The 17,611-nt window shown below is 46.8% G+C and overlaps 2 non-coding genes across 2 annotated transcripts; both read left to right on the top strand.

Annotated features, from left to right (window-relative positions):
- The first annotated feature begins 438 nt into the window (after positions 1-438).
- TRNAG-UCC (transfer RNA glycine (anticodon UCC)) lies at positions 439-510 on the top strand. Its single transcript has one exon. It is a non-coding gene; the product is annotated as a tRNA-Gly (tRNA).
- A 16,526-nt stretch (positions 511-17,036) lies between these two features.
- On the top strand, positions 17,037-17,108 carry TRNAW-CCA (transfer RNA tryptophan (anticodon CCA)). Its single transcript has one exon. It is a non-coding gene; the product is annotated as a tRNA-Trp (tRNA).
- The last annotated feature ends 503 nt before the right edge of the window (positions 17,109-17,611 follow it).

Raw genomic sequence — 17,611 nt, forward strand, 5'->3', positions numbered from 1 at the left:
CACGGATCTCCCCCTGCAGGTTGGTTTACCGCCCCTCGACAGGTCGAATTCACTGTTGTAGGCCACAGGGCGTGCAGCAGGTAGAGTGGCACCGAGGCCCAGAGGTTTCTGGGGCTCATGTCCATTCTGACCCTGGCGCCCATAATACTAAGGCTAACCTACTGCTAGGACCGGAGGGAAGTCAGCATACGATTAAATTGCGGAGTTTGGGTGATGCTGCTGGTTTCTGTCTGAGTAGAATTGATGGCTTCAGTTATTGGTGCTCAGTCCCGCGGAGGGGCTGTTAAAACTGGACTATCTGGGGGCTCTTAGACGGGTGAGTGGAGTGAAAAGTCTGTGCGGGAATGCTCGCCTTAGCTGCAGAATAACTCTTCTGTGAAGATATCGGCGGGCTTGTGTTATTTCTCAGAGGGAAAGCAGCTCCTACAATAGTAGCAAGCGTTGGTGGTATAGTGGTGAGCATAGCTGCCTTCCAAGCAGTTGACCCGGGTTCGATTCCCGGCCAACGCAGTATATATTTTTGTGCAATAATCTAATTTCATTATTACTGTGTGAGTTTCACTTTGATAGTAAATCATTTAGTCTGTCTCACGACTGACATTGACTCACAAGGATACAGAACTAAGGAAACCACGAGGAATGAATATCACGGAGAGGCCGGAGCGACTCGGACGCATTTCCACCCACAGGTTTATGTTCTGGATCTCCTCCTGCAGGGCTGCACCGGCAGCTGACACACCGGGTGAACGTATGTGCAGCCACTTCTGAAAAGAATCGTGAATTACTCCAGTACTTCGAGCTCTGGCTCCATAGCAAGAACTAGTACGTGTTTGCAGCTGCACATCCTGTACATGATGACGTGGGAACTGTAAGTCAGTGCCTCAGTTCTGTTTTGCTGTTCGGTAGGACAGTGAATCCCTCAGCCCTTTCAGCGCTAGTAGCATCTCAGACCCTCAACCCATTGGGGATTTTCCGGGGTCTGCAGCGGCCAATCCTGCACTTTCTACTTGTTAAGAAATCATTCACAAAACGGGAGATTAACCCTTTCTGAAAGAGGCGCTGGTTTATTGCCCCGAATGTTAGACCAAGGTCGGTTCTTTGCAGTAGTCCGGACAGTTGGCTCAGCTGGTAAAAACTACAACTGTGTGAAACAGAAAAACATTGTTTCACAGAAATGTGTTATAATGCTGTGAGGTTTAGTGGATTTATTGTGCTTAAACGACTGTGAGATTAGCGAGGGGAGTAGTTTGCTGTCTCTCATTTGTAAAAAAAAAAAAAAAAAAATGTGAGAAATTAATTTCTCACTGATGAAATTCATGAAGTTCTGTGAGTATTGCATGGTGTGAAATTCGCAGATCTTGCTGGTGTAATAAAACTTCGCTCAGGCTTGGTGAGAAAATGCTGTTAACAAAAATATACATTTAATTGTTCGACTTACCTTGAAAGCTTATGTCAGGTGACCCTCAATGACTAAAGACTTTAGGGGTGACAGTGCAAACCTTGTGGCTGGTATCACCGGTGCCATTGAAACATAACAGTGCTGCAAAGTTACTGATAGCTAAAACCCTGTCCTTTCAGTCTTCGTTGTCAGAGGGCAGCAAAGCTGAACGGATTAATCTTCTTATTTAAGGTGAAATTGCTTTAGAAACTCAGAGAATCTGACACATGAATAACACAAAAGACCGGTTGTCAAATCAGAGCTCTGGCCGCTTTCTTTAGTAGAGGTGGTTGGATTATTAAATATGAAACTTCTATAGTTCACTACATTTCTACCGAATGCGAGGACAATCTGACTGTCTCAGGAAGTTGCCCCTCAGTTGTATAAGGGGATACCTTCCATCAAACTTTTTGACAGGTGCCCGCCCCGTGATCACGTAGGCAATGACGTGGGTACCCTGCCCCGTGATGACGTAAGTAATGACGTAGGTGAGTCACGTGGGTTGTGACATGATGTGATGCTGTGTTAGTCACGTGCCCTGATGCTGTCCCTTGTGTGTAGGTCTATGGACTGTGTGAAATGGCGGCTGTGCAGGTGTGCGGCATGCTTCATGGCCTAAGAGGACAAGTGTGGACATGTCAGACATTCAGGACCGAGTGGCTGCCTGGGGGGCCACCTCGCAGGGCAGAGCATTGGGGTTGTAATGACAAACCTCCACCCTACCAACTAATCCAAAAAGAGGGGCTGGGCAAATGCTGCAAAGGTCATGACATATGGTTACTGTTACGTGTAACCCCTCAACGTATCAGAGCCGTCAAGGTGAGCATGTGACCGCTATGTTGTAGAGGCGTACGCCCTTTTTGAACCATTGAATACATATAAGGAGCCGGCCAGAGCAGCACGCCAAACCGAGAACCATTTCTGAAATAGGTTGTCAAGGCATTATGAAGAGATACAGTCCGCTCACCAGAAAAGCCGCCTCCTCAGGTGCCCAGAACACTATCAATAGATATTATCGGTCCCTAACACCTCCGATGTGGATGAGAATGCACAGCTGGCTGCCCCTACAGAGGGGGGTTCCAACGTTACCGATTTTCAAAAGGAAGTTTGCGAGCGGCTTGAAAAGCTCAGCCTCTAGGATTTGCCGCAACTGAAATCCCCTATTAAGGTTGAAGGCGACGGCCGCGAAGCCTCGAAAGACTAATTAAATGATTCAATCAACTTCATCGACAGTGAAGATGATGAAAACTGTATTGCACCACCGAATTCACAAGTCTATGAAGATATGGGCTTTCAGGAGGACCCTGATCCAGAGGCAGTCGTCGCACAGCCGGCAGGTGTAAACTCTGAAGCCGCTTATACACCAATGGACCTACGCGACTCGCAAGATTTCAGAGCAGCCGCTGAGTGTAGCAAAAATGCTGAGCAGTAAGCTTATCAGAGGGTCGTGTTAAGCATTTGTTGTACACACACCGGCAATTAATGAGGAACACACACTCAAAGACTTACTCCAGGCCAATAGGTTTTTATATTGGAAAAATATATTTTCTTAGTTTATTTTAAGAACCACAGGTTCAAGATTTACATTAAACACTTTAAATGCTAGGTACTTCACTTAGATACTTTAGGAACTTTGAATGAAAACAATATCATGTACAGCCTTTGTAAAAATTGCAATAAGCTATTTTCAAAGTAGACACAGTGCAAAAATCAACATTTCCTGGGGGAGGTAAGTAAACGTTAGATTAGGAGGTAAGTAAAACACTTACAAGTCTCAGTCCTGGGGCATAGGCAGCTCACCGATGGGGGTTCAAGGCAACCCCAAAGTTACCACACCAGCAGCTCAGGGCTAAAAGCTCATTTATGGTCGGCCTTTGGTGCGAATCATATGGCAAAAGGTGGTTTGTTAAGATGAGAGCACTCATATCGTGCTAGGCAAAATATACAGGGGAGGCACTCATTTTTGTGTCAGGTGTATGTAGAGATGAGACAGCGACTTTTATGCACTAATGAGCCACGCAATTGTGTTACATCTTGGGGTTCAGTCCAAGCCATATTGAGCAGACGAGAGCGGTCATGGTGGCGGGCGCCTGGCTGTCGGGCAGGGTGTAAGGCTCAATAGTGTACAGTGAGACTCTGTAGGGCTTTGTAGGAAAGTACCATCTTGCCTGGCATGTTACCCCCATTTTTCACTGTATATATGTTGTTTTAGTTGTATGTGTCACTGGGACCCTGGTAACCCAGGGCCCCAGTGCTCATAAGTGTGCCTGAATGTGTTTCCTGTGTAGTGACTAACTGTCTCACTGAGGCTCTGCTAATCAGAACCTCAGTGGTTATGCTCTCTCATTTCTTTCCAAATTGTCACTGACAGGCTAGTGACCATTTTTACCAATTTACATTGGCTTACTGGAACACCCTTATAATTCCCTAGTATATGGTACTGAAGTACCCAGGGTATTGGGGTTCCAGGAGATCCCTATGGGCTGCAGCATTTCTTTTGCCACCCATAGGGAGCTCTGACAATTCTTACACAGGCCTGCCACTGCAGCCTGAGTGAAATAACGTCCACGTAATTTCACAGCCATTTTACACTGCACTTAAGTAACTTATAAGTCACCTATATGTCTAACCTTTACCTGGTAAAGGTTAGGTGCAAAGTTACTTAGTGTGAGGGCACCCTGGCACTAGCCAAGGTGCCCCCACATTGTTCAGAGCCAATTCACTGAACTTTGTGAGTGCGGGGACACCATTACACGCGTGCACTACATATAGGTCACTACCTATATGTAGCTTCACCATGGTAACTCCGAATATGGCCATGTAACATGTCTATGATCATGGAATTGCCCCCTCTATGCCATCCTGGCATTGTTGGTACAATTCCATGATCCCAGTGGTCTGTAGCACAGACCCTGGTACTGCCAGACTGCCCTTCCTGGGGTTTCTCTGCAGCTGCTGCTGCTGCCAACCCCTCAGACAGGCAGCTGCCCTCCTGGGGTCCAGCCAGGCCTGGCCCAGGATGGCAGAACAAAGAACTTCCTCTGAGAGAGGGTGTGACACCCTCTCCCTTTGGAAAATGGTGTGAAGGCAGGGGAGGAGTAGCCTCCCCCAGCCTCTGGAAATGCTTTGTTGGGCACAGATGTGCCCAATTCTGCATAAGCCAGTCTACACCGGTTCAGGGACCCCTTAGCCCCTGCTCTGGCGCGAAACTGGACAAAGGAAAGGGGAGTGACCACTCCCCTGACCTGCACCTCCCCTGGGAGGTGTCCAGAGCTCCTCCAGTGTGCTCCAGACCTCTGCCATCTTGGAAACAGAGGTGCTGCTGGCACACTGGACTGCTCTGAGTGGCCAGTGCCACCAGGTGACGTCAGAGACTCCTGCTGATAGGCTCCTTCAGGTGTTAGTAGCCTTTCCTCTCTCCTAGGTAGCCAAACCCTCTTTTCTGGCTATTTAGGGTCTCTGTCTCTGGGGAAACTTTAGATAACGAATGCATGAGCTCAGCCGAGTTCCTCTGCATCTCTCTCTTCACCTTCTGATAAGGAAACGACCGCTGACTGCGCTGGAAGCCTGCAAACCTGCAACATAGTAGCAAAGACGACTACTGCAACTCTGTAACGCTGATCCTGCCGCCTTCTCGACTGTTTTCCTGCTTGTGCATGCTGTGGGGGTAGCCTGCCTCCTCTCTGCACCAGAAGCTCCGAAGAAATCTCCCGTGGGTCGACGGAATCTTCCCCCTGCAACCGCAGGCACCAAAAAGCTGCATTACCGGTCCCTTGGGTCTCCTCTCAGCACGACGAGCGAGGTCCCTCGAATCCAGCGACGCTGTCCAAGTGACCCCCACAGTCCAGTGACTCTTCAGCCCAAGTTTGGTGGAGGTAAGTCCTTGCCTCACCTCGCTGGGCTGCATTGCTGGGAACCGGGACTTTGCAGCTATTCCGGCCCCTGTGCACTTCCGGCGGAAATCCTTTGTGCACAGCCAAGCCTGGGTCCACGGCACTCTAACCTGCATTGCACGACTTTCTAAGTTGGTCTCCGGCGACGTGGGACTCCTTTGTGCAACTTCGGTGAGCATTGTTTCACGCATCCTCGTAGTGCCTCTTTCTGGCACTTCTCCGGGTGCTACCTGCTTCAGTGAGGGCTCTTTGTCTTGCTCGACGTCCCCTGTCTCTGCAGGTCCAATTTGCGACCTCCTGGTCCCTCCTGGGCCCCAGCAGCGTCCAAAAACGCCAAACGCACGATTTGCGTGTAGCAAGGCTTGTTGGCGTCCTTCCGGCGGGAAAACACTTCTGCACGACTCTACAAGGCAAGACGGGTTCCGTCCACCAAAGGGGAAGTCTCTAGCCCTTTTCGTTCCTGCAGAAACCTCAGCTTCTTCTGTCCAGTCGAAGCTTCTTTGCACCCGCAGCTGGCATTTCCTGGGCATCTGCCCATCTCCGACTTGCTTGTGACTTTTGGACTTGGTCCCCTTGTTCCACAGGTACCCTAGATTGGAAATCCACAGTTGTTGCATTGCTGGTTTGTGTCTTTCCTGCATTATTCCTCTAACACGACTCTTTTGTCCTTAGGGGAACTTTAGTGCACTTTGCACTCACTTTTCAGGGTCTTGGGGAGGGTTATTTTTCTAACTCTCACTATTTTCTAATAGTCCCAGCGACCCTCTACAAGGTCACATAGGTTTGGGGTCCATTCGTGGTTCGCATTCCACTTTTGGAGTATATGGTTTGTGTTGCCCCTATCCCTATGTTTCCCCATTGCATCCTATTGTAACTATACATTGTTTGCACTGTTTTCTAAGACTATACTGCATATTTTTGCTATTGTGTATATATATCTTGTGTATATTTCCTATCCTCTCACTGAGGGTACACTCTAAGATACTTTGGCATATTGTCATAAAAATAAAGTACCTTTATTTTTAGTATAACTGTGTATTGTGTTTTCTTATGATATTGTGCATATGACACTAAGTGGTACTGTAGTAGCTTCACACGTCTCCTAGTTCAGCCTAAGCTGCTCTGCTAAGCTACCATTATCTATCAGCCTAAGCTGCTAGACACCCTATACACTAATAAGGGATAACTGGGCCTGGTGCAAGGTGCAAGTACCCCTTGGTACTCACTACAAGCCAGTCCAGCCTCCTACATTGGTTGTGCAGTGGTGGGATAAGTGCTTGAGACTACTTACCACTCTTGTCATTGTACTTTTCATAAGAGAAAAATATACAAAACAAGGTCAGTGTATATACACATAGCCAAAAAGTTTTGCATTTCCTCTTTTCACTCTTTTCTAAGTGCTGAAAAGTACTTCTAAACTTTCAAAAAGTTCTTAAAAGTTTTAAAAGTTTTTTTCTGTCTTTCCAAAAAGTTCTGAAAACTTTTTACTCTTTTTCTATCACTTTAACTCTCTCTAAAAAATGTCTGGCACAGGAAAAAATGTTGAACTGTCCAAACTTGCATATGATCACCTTAGCTGGAAAGGAGCAAGGAGTCTCTGCATAGAGAGAGGTTTGAGTGTAGGGAAGAATCCTTCCTTAGAACTGTTAATTAATATGCTTAGAGTACAGGACAAAGGCCATAAGTGCCCAATCTGTAGAAAAAGTAGCTAATGGTTCTCAATCTGATCCAGGGACTCCCCCAGGAAAAGGTTCAGGAAAGAAACTTCTCAGCCTGCCCATTACTAGACAGTCTAGCATAGTTGGTACAGAGGTTGAATCACACCATACTAATGGTGTGCTCTCACATTATACTGGTAGCCAAGCTGTTAGGGTGCCCTCTGTAAGGGACAGGTCTCCTTCTGTTCATTCCCATCATACCTCTGTATCTAGAAATGTCCCTCCCACCCACCCTGATGACAGATTGTTAGAAAGGGAGCTCAATAGATTGAGAGTGGAACAAACCAGACTGAAGCTCAAGAAGCAACAGCTGGATTTGGATAGACAGTCTTTAGAAGTAGAGAGGGAAAGACAGAAGTTGGGTTTAGAAACCCATGGTGGCAGCAGCAGTATTCCCCATAGTCATCCTGCAAAAGAGCATGATTCCAGGAATCTGCACAACATAGTTCCCCCTTATAAGGAGGGGGATGACATTAACAAGTGGTTTGCTGCACTTGAGAGGGCCTGTGCTGTACAGGATGTCCCTCAAAAGCAGTGGGCTGCTATCCTATGGCTATCATTTAGTGGAAAAGGTAGGGATAGGCTCCTTACAGTGAAAGAAAATGATGCCAATAATTTCCAAGTTCTTAAGAATGCACTCCTGGATGGTTATGGCTTAACCACTGAACAGTACAGGATAAAGTTCAGAGAGACCAAAAAGGAGTCTTCACAAGACTGGGTTGATTTCATTGACCAGGCAGTGAAGGCCTTGGAGGGGTGGTTACATGGCAGTAAAGTTACTGATTATGACAGCCTGTATAACTTAATCCTGAGAGAGCATATTCTTAATAATTGTGTGTCTGATTTGTTGCACCAGTACTTGGTGGACTCTGATCTGACCTCTCCCCAAGAATTGGGAAAGAAGGCAGACAAATGGGTCAGAACAAGAGTGAACAGAAAAGTTCATACAGGGGGTGACAAAGATGGCAACAAAAAGAAGGATGGTAAGTCTTCTGACAAGGGTGGGGACAAATCTAAAAATGAATCTTCATCAGGCCCACAAAAACACTCTGGTGGGGGTGGTGGGTCCAAATCCTCCTTTAATCAGAACAAGGAAAAGAAACCATGGTGCTATTTATGTAAAATAAAAGGCCATTGGACAACAGATCCCAGTTGTCCAAAGAAAGGCACCACAGCTCCTACCACTACAACCCCTACTGCTACACCTAGTGTCCCTACTAATAGCAGTGGTGGTGGGAGCAAACCTACTAATAGCCAATCCAAGGGAGTAGCTGGGCTCACTTTTGGTAATTTAGTTGGGGTTGGTCTGATTAGGGAGACCACAGAGGCTACTTTAGTCTCTGAAGGGGCTATTGATTTAGCCACTTTGGTTGCTTGCCCCCATAACTTGGAGAAGTACAAGCAACTAACCCTAATAAATGGTGTTGAGGTCCAGGCCTACAGGGACACAGGTGCCAGTGTCACAATGGTGATTGAGAAACTGGTGCACCCTGAACAACACATACTTGGACACCAGTACCAAGTAACCGATGCTCACAACATAACACAAAGCCACCCCATGGCTGTTGTAAATCTCAACTGGGGGGGGGGTAACTGGTCCAAAGAAAGTTGTGGTAGCTTCAGATTTACCTGTAGACTGTCTATTAGGGAATGATTTGGAGACATCAGCTTGGTCAGATGTGGAGTTGGAGGCCCATGCAGCAATGCTGGGCATCCCAGGGCATATTTTTGCTTTGACAAGGGCTCAGGCCAAAAAGCAAAAAGGACAGGGAAGCTTGGATCCTGGAACAATGGACCAAGTGCTCCCTAAAGCTAGGTCTAGTAGAAGCAAACCACTTCCTACTATCCCTCCCTCTACAGTGGATTCAACTTCTGAGGAAGAAGAATTCCCTCCCTGTGCAGAACCTACACCAGAGGAGCTGGAAGCAGACACTGCTGAGCTTTTGGGTGAAGGGGGGCCTGCCAGGGAGGAGCTGAGTGTGGCACAGCAAACCTGTCCCACATTAGAGGGTCTCAGACAGCAAGCTGTCAATCAAGCTAATGGGGATGTCAGTGACTCTCACAGAGTTTACTGGGAGGACAACCTCTTGTACACTGAGCATAGAGATCCTAAACCTGGAGCTGCCAGGAGATTAGTGATTCCTCAGGAGTACAGAAAGTTCCTCCTAACACTGGCACATGACATTCCCTTAGCTGGGCACCTGGGTCAAATGAAAACTTGGGACAGATTGGTACCATTGTTTCATTGGCCTAGGATGTCTGAGGACACAAAGGAATTTTGCATGTCCTGTGAAACCTGTCAAGCCAGTGGCAAGACAGGTGGCACCCCAAAGGCACCCCTTATCCCACTGCCTGTGGTTGGGGTTCCCTTTGAAAGGGTAGGGGTTGACATAGTTGGCCCCCTTGTCCCTCCTACTGCTTCAGGCAATAGGTTTATCTTGGTGGTAGTGGACCATGCCACAAGATATCCTGAAGCAATTCCTTTAAGGACCACTACAGCTCCTGCAGTGGCAAAGGCCCTCCTGGGAATATTTTCCAGGGTGGGCTTCCCAAAGGAAGTAGTATCAGACAGAGGAAGCAATTTCATGTCTGCATACTTAAAGGCCATGTGGAAGGAGTGTGGTGTAACTTACAAGTTCACAACACCCTATCATCCACAAACAAATGGACTGGTGGAGAGATTTAATAAAACTCTCAAAGGCATGATTATGGGACTCCCTGAAAAACTCCGCAGGAGATGGGATATCCTTCTACCATGCCTCCTTTTTGCCTACAGGGAGGTACCCCAGAAAGGAGTGGGCTTCAGCCCCTTTGAACTTCTTTTTGGACACCCTGTTAGGGGTCCACTCACACTTGTAAAGGAGGGTTGGGAACAACCTTTAAAAGCTCCTAAGCAGGATATTGTGGATTATGTACTTGGTCTCAGATCAAGGATGGCTGAGTACATGAAAAAGGCCAGTAAAAACCTTCAGGCCAGCCAAGAGCTCCAGAAGCAATGGCATGATCAGAAGGCTGTTTTGGTTCAGTACCAACCAGGGCAGAAAGTGTGGGTCTTGGAGCCTGTGGCCCCAAGAGCACTCCAAGATAAATGGAGTGGACCCTACACAATTGTTGAAAAGAAGGGTGAAGTCACCTACTTGGTTGACTTAGGCACTGCCAGGAGTCCCCTTAGGGTGCTCCATGTCAACCGCCTGAAACCCTACTATGACAGGGCTGATCTCACCCTGCTCATGGCAACAGATGAGGGACAGGAAGAAGACAGTGATCCTCTACCTGATCTCTTCTCTTCCACAGAACAAGATGCTCTTGTGGAAGGTGTAGTTTTGGCGGATTGTCTTACTGCTGAGCAGAAAGATAATTGCATAAATCTCCTAGGACAATTTTCAAAACTCTTCTCCATTGTGCCAGGCACCACTTCTTGGTGTGAGCACACTATAGATACTGGAGACAGTTTACCTGTCAAAAGTAAGATCTATAGGCAGCCTGACCATGTCAGGGACTGCATAAAGCAAGAAGTTCAGAAAATGTTGGAACTAGGAGTGGTTGAGCACTCTGACAGTCCATGGGCTTCTCCTGTGGTACTGGTACCAAAACCCAATTCTAAAGATGGAAAGAAGGAAATGAGGTTTTGTGTAGACTATAGAGGTCTCAACTTGGTAACCAAAACTGATGCTCACCCTATACCCAGGGCAGATGAGCTCATAGATACACTGGCATCTGCCAAGTATCTAAGCACTTTTGATTTGACTGCAGGGTATTGGCAGATCAAATTGTCAGAAGATGCTAAACCTAAGACTGCATTTTCTACCATTGGAGGACATTACCAGTTTACTGTAATGCCTTTTGGTTTGAAAAATGCACCTGCCACTTTTCAGAGGTTGGTGAACACAGTCCTGCAAGGGCTGGAAGCTTTCAGTGCAGCATATTTGGATGATATAGCTGTCTTTAGCTCCAGCTGGGATGATCACCTGGTCCACCTTTGGAAAGTTTTGGAGGCTCTGCAAAAGGCAGGCCTCACTATCAAGGCTTCAAAGTGCCAGATAGGGCAGGGTAAGGTGGTTTATCTGGGACACCTTGTTGGTGGGGAACAGATTGCACCACTTCAGGGGAAAATCCAAACTATTATTGATTGGGTTCCCCCTACCACTCAGACTCAGGTGAGAGCCTTCCTAGGCCTCACTGGGTATTACAGGAGGTTCATTAAGAACTATGGCTCCATTGCAGCCCCTCTTAATGACCTCACATCCAAGAAAATGCCTAAAAAGGTATTATGGACAGCAAACTGTCAGAAAGCTTTTGAGGAGCTGAAGCAGGCCATGTGCTCTGCACCTGTCCTGAAAAGCCCTTGTTACTCTAAAAAATTCTATGTCCAAACTGATGCATCTGAATTAGGAGTAGGGGCAGTCCTATCACAACTTAATTCTGAGGGCCAGGATCAACCTGTTGCTTTTATTAGTAGAAGGTTGACCCCTAGAGAAAAGTGTTGGTCTGCCATTGAGAGGGAGGCCTTTGCTGTGGTCTGGGCTCTGAAGAAGTTGAGGCCATACCTGTTTGGCACTCACTTCATTGTTCAGACAGACCACAAACCTCTACTTTGGCTAAAACAAATGAAAGGTGAAAATCCTAAATTGTTGAGGTGGTCCATATCCCTACAGGGAATGGACTATACAGTGGAACATAGACCTGGGAGTAGCCACTCCAATGCATATGGACTCTCCAGATATTTCCACTTAGACAATGAAGACTCATCAGGTAATGGCTAGTCTTATTGTCCTTCGTTTGGGGGGGGGGGTTGTGTAGGAAAGTACCATCTTGCCTGGCATGTTACCCCCATTTTTCACTGTATATATGTTGTTTTAGTTGTATGTGTCACTGGGACCCTGGTAACCCAGGGCCCCAGTGCTCATAAGTGTGCCTGAATGTGGTACCTGTGTAGTGACTAACTGTCTCACTGAGGCTCTGCTAATCAGAACCTCAGTGGTTATGCTCTCTCATTTCTTTCCAAATTGTCACTGACAGGCTAGTGACCATTTTTACCAATTTACATTGGCTTACTGGAACACCCTTATAATTCCCTAGTATATGGTACTGAAGTACCCAGGGTATTGGGGTTCCAGGAGATCCCTATGGGCTGCAGCATTTCTTTTGCCACCCATAGGGAGCTCTGACAATTCTTACACAGGCCTGCCACTGCAGCCTGAGTGAAATAACGTCCACGTAATTTCACAGCCATTTTACACTGCACTTAAGTAACTTATAAGTCACCTATATGTCTAACCTTTACTTGGTAAAGGTTAGGTGCAAAGTTACTTAGTGTGAGGGCACCCTGGCACTAGCCAAGGTGCCCCCACATTGTTCAGAGCCAATTCACTGAACTTTGTGAGTGCGGGGACACCATTACACGCGTGCACTACATATAGGTCACTACCTATATGTAGCTTCACCATGGTAACTCCGAATATGGCCATGTAACATGTCTATGATCATGGAATTGCCCCCTCTATGCCATCCTGGCATTGTTGGTACAATTCCATGATCCCAGTGGTCTGTAGCACAGACCCTGGTACTGCCAGACTGCCCTTCCTGGGGTTTCTCTGCAGCTGCTGCTGCTGCCAACCCCTCAGACAGGCAGCTGCCCTCCTGGGGTCCAGCCAGGCCTGGCCCAGGATGGCAGAACAAAGAACTTCCTCTGAGAGAGGGTGTGACACCCTCTCCCTTTGGAAAATGGTGTGAAGGCAGGGGAGGAGTAGCCTCCCCCAGCCTCTGGAAATGCTTTGTTGGGCACAGATGTGCCCAATTCTGCATAAGCCAGTCTACACCGGTTCAGGGACCCCTTAGCCCCTGCTCTGGCGCGAAACTGGACAAAGGAAAGGGGAGTGACCACTCCCCTGACCTGCACCTCCCCTGGGAGGTGTCCAGAGCTCCTCCAGTGTGCTCCAGACCTCTGCCATCTTGGAAACAGAGGTGCTGCTGGCACACTGGACTGCTCTGAGTGGCCAGTGCCACCAGGTGACGTCAGAGACTCCTGCTGATAGGCTCCTTCAGGTGTTAGTAGCCTTTCCTCTCTCCTAGGTAGCCAAACCCTCTTTTCTGGCTATTTAGGGTCTCTGTCTCTGGGGAAACTTTAGATAACGAATGCATGAGCTCAGCCGAGTTCCTCTGCATCTCTCTCTTCACCTTCTGATAAGGAAACGACCGCTGACTGCGCTGGAAGCCTGCAAACCTGCAACATAGTAGCAAAGACGACTACTGCAACTCTGTAACGCTGATCCTGCCGCCTTCTCGACTGTTTTCCTGCTTGTGCATGCTGTGGGGGTAGCCTGCCTCCTCTCTGCACCAGAAGCTCCGAAGAAATCTCCCGTGGGTCGACGGAATCTTCCCCCTGCAACCGCAGGCACCAAAAAGCTGCATTACCAGTCCCTTGGGTCTCCTCTCAGCACGACGAGCGAGGTCCCTCGAATCCAGCGACGCTGTCCAAGTGACCCCCACAGTCCAGTGACTCTTCAGCCCAAGTTTGGTGGAGGTAAGTCCTTGCCTCACCTCGCTGGGCTGCATTGCTGGGAACCGGGACTTTGCAGCTATTCCGGCCCCTGTGCACTTCCGGCGGAAATCCTTTGTGCACAGCCAAGCCTGGGTCCACGGCACTCTAACCTGCATTGCACGACTTTCTAAGTTGGTCTCCGGCGACGTGGGACTCCTTTGTGCAACTTCGGTGAGCACTGTTTCACGCATCCTCGTAGTGCCTGTTTCTGGCACTTCTCCGGGTGCTACCTGCATCAGTGAGGGCTCTTTGTCTTGCTCGACGTCCCCTGTCTCTGCAGGTCTAATTTGCGACCTCCTGGTCCCTCCTGGGCCCCAGCAGCGTCCAAAAACGCCAAACGCACGATTTGCGTGTAGCAAGGCTTGTTGGCGTCCTTCCGGCGGGAAAACACTTCTGCACGACTCTACAAGGCAAGACGGGTTCCGTCCACCAAAGGGGAAGTCTCTAGCCCTTTTCGTTCCTGCAGAAACCTCAGCTTCTTCTGTCCAGTCGAAGCTTCTTTGCACCCGCAGCTGGCATTTCCTGGGCATCTGCCCATCTCCGACTTGCTTGTGACTTTTGGACTTGGTCCCCTTGTTCCACAGGTACCCTAGATTGGAAATCCACAGTTGTTGCATTGCTGGTTTGTGTCTTTCCTGCATTATTCCTCTAACACGACTCTTTTGTCCTTAGGGGAACTTTAGTGCACTTTGCACTCACTTTTCAGGGTCTTGGGGAGGGTTATTTTTCTAACTCTCACTATTTTCTAATAGTCCCAGCGACCCTCTACAAGGTCACATAGGTTTGGGGTCCATTCGTGGTTCGCATTCCACTTTTGGAGTATATGGTTTGTGTTGCCCCTATCCCTATGTTTCCCCATTGCATCCTATTGTAACTATACATTGTTTGCACTGTTTTCTAAGACTATACTGCATATTTTTGCTATTGTGTATATATATCTTGTGTATATTTCCTATCCTCTCACTGAGGGTACACTCTAAGATACTTTGGCATATTGTCATAAAAATAAAGTACCTTTATTTTTAGTATAACTGTGTATTGTGTTTTCTTATGATATTGTGCATATGACACTAAGTGGTACTGTAGTAGCTTCACACGTCTCCTAGTTCAGCCTAAGCTGCTCTGCTAAGCTACCATTATCTATCAGCCTAAGCTGCTAGACACCCTATACACTAATAAGGGATAACTGGGCCTGGTGCAAGGTGCAAGTACCCCTTGGTACTCACTACAAGCCAGTCCAGCCTCCTACAGGCTTCAGTTTTTGCTTCTACACGATCTGAAGGCTTATCCTCATGCTTTGGGCCTCAGTGGGGAATCTCAGCTCTGAAGAACTGAAGGGTTTATGGCATCAGGGAGACGGCACACCAGGACCAGGCTTAGCTGCCACATTCTTCTGCGTCAGGCCACCCCCCCTTTTTTTGCCATTTTTGTGCCATTTTTTGGTCGAGCGTAAGCCATCGGCCTCGTGTCCACTTTTAGAATACTTCTTATGGCTTAAAGCAATTTCATTTGTTGGTTGCAGTGTCCTTTAAAAATCGCTAGTGGTCAGTTCTGCCTTTTTCTCACTCCTTGTACTGTTTCAGAGCAGTGACCAACTACTGTACTGATCCACTTTGGTTTCTTTATCTGTTGCTGGGACTGACTATTTTTGTTATTTCTTTGGTACTCCCTTTTCACTGTGGGCGTTTTAGGCTGGTAGCGACCTGCGTTTTGTTGCAGCATTTCATTCCTCCCACCTCCTCCCATTTCGCTGACATTTGTTTTGGCTTTATTCCAGTGCTGTCCTCGTTTACCTCCGGGTCCTAAAATACGCTTATTTTAAAAAAGAAACACACCATTGTTTAGCTCACTGTTCACGAAAGCCACAATATGCCCTTTCTGGTACAATGTAGCTAAACCTAGAAGCAATAATGTGAATCTTGCTTAGCCTCACATGCATCTTGAGTCTCTTTCTCAAGGACCCCTCCCTGCCAGCTCTCACGACATAGCACATAGGGCATTTCTTACCTCCTTTATTGGGGGAAAAAAAATCTTCTCAGGCTGCTCTGCTATTGTTAACTTCATTCGAGCTTTGTTGAAATGGAAGGCAATTAGGCTTTCAAGATGTTTCATTCTGTTAAAACAAAAAGAAAATACTTTTCCAGCCTGATTTCCCAATTTCTGTTCAGACGTTTAGGCAAGGAAAGTCCAGTTATGAATTTACAATGCCAATAGCTCAAACTCAAGAAAATGCAAGACCTATAGAATTGCAAATGCTTGTTCTGATTAATAGTTTGCAGTTGGTGGTTCATGGTGTTTCGTGGTGGTTCACAGTGGGGGTTTGAAAGAGCACAAAATGTGCAATAGCTCCAAAATTCCACTAAATCCAACAAGTGGAATACAGTCGTGAAAAGTGGCAAGTTCAATCTGCCAGTGATTTTTTTTCTATAGATTTCTGTTTCACATTTTTCTCCCACTAGTCATAGTCATCTAACTTATTTTTATTAATTGTGATATCATCTATCAAAATCTAGGTCATGTGCACTCCTTCCTTGCCTGACTTAAACATTAGTACAAACCTTTGCAATGGATATCTTGGCCAGTGGTGCAGTGAGGGTACATGGTGCCCTCATGCAAGCAAGGGAAATGCATCCATGTCCTCTGGTTAAGTAGCAAAAAGCCTAATTGGGATGTAGTGGTCCGCTCAAATTCAACAACCTCAGTGCCACTGCACCTGCTGCACTGTTGATAGATACCATTGTGATGTTCCTGGGGCCACACCCTTCAAAGGATAGAAAATACTTGAAATTAACTGAAAAGTTAAGGAGGAGAATTTCCTAGCGCGAGTAGCAACTTCAACAAGGTATCCCTGTGCAAGGATATTTCGGGGCGGGCAGCATTTTCTGTCGCTATTTGAGTATTCTCCGTGACACACTTGAGTGATGTCCACTGGCACAGTTCACTCCAAAATCATCTCTCCACTTGGACTCATGCGTGACTCTCCCATTCACCCAGTAACAGTGCGCCCACCAAAGCAAAGCTACTAACAATTGTGGCCAAGGAGGCAGAGTTCTGACTCTGTGCCCTCGAGGAGAGTGGCATATTAACAAAAAACTCTGTTTGCTGAGTTTATGGGATCTCGGCTGACTTGTGTTACAAATGTCTGATCTTTCGCTGCTGATGATACAAGAAATGTGTTTTTCATAGTCTATGTCACACTTGACAGGACTATAAATTAGCAGCGCCAGCAACAAAGCAAGTACAAGGGTGTCATGAAAATGTAGTAATACATATCGCATGGATGGTCTGTGTTATTGAATGGACTGTAAATGTTTACTTTAGAGTGACCTAGTGCCAGGCCTGTAGAATAGCTTCATGTACTTTAATCTCGTTAATTACTCTGGAAAGTTTGACGAGCAAGAAATCATTTTGCTTACTTTTCAGTCATCCTGTTGAACAGAACAGTAGACCTCGTGGCGCAACGGTAGCGCGTCTGACTCCAGATCAGAAGGTTGCGTGTTCAAATCACGTCGGGGTCAAAAAGTTGTTCTTTTAAACTCCAAAATTGACTCCCATGAATTTACCCTAATTTCTCAATTAAAAAAATAATTGCATTTAAAAACTCTTGTTTTATATAAACATAAATGTGGACCAAGCTCTCATAGATTACCTGGAAACCTGCTTCTAATGTGTACTTAGAAGCTTCGCATCATTTATAATGTACCCTTTGGGAAAAATGCAAGTGTTTTAGCTGCATTGAGCAACAAAAATAATGCTATGCCACAATTCTGTATTACATTAACAGGAAGTAGCAGCCTTACCTCACCCCACATTGCTAGTTATTATCTAAACAATGCGTTGGATACTTCAATTGATAGACAGTAGATGGCGCTGTCGTATAAGTCTATAGCCGCATATGATGCATCATTCTTTCCACTTGTGGAGTGGAAAATAAAATATTACGTTTTCCTTCAGCGGAAGATAATACAGAACTAATCATGAACTGTTAAATGAAAATATGGTGCTGGAAGTCAAAATGACT

The sequence above is a fragment of the Pleurodeles waltl genome, chromosome 12 (genome assembly GCF_031143425.1).
Source record: "Pleurodeles waltl isolate 20211129_DDA chromosome 12, aPleWal1.hap1.20221129, whole genome shotgun sequence".
NCBI lineage: Eukaryota > Metazoa > Chordata > Amphibia > Caudata > Salamandridae > Pleurodeles > Pleurodeles waltl.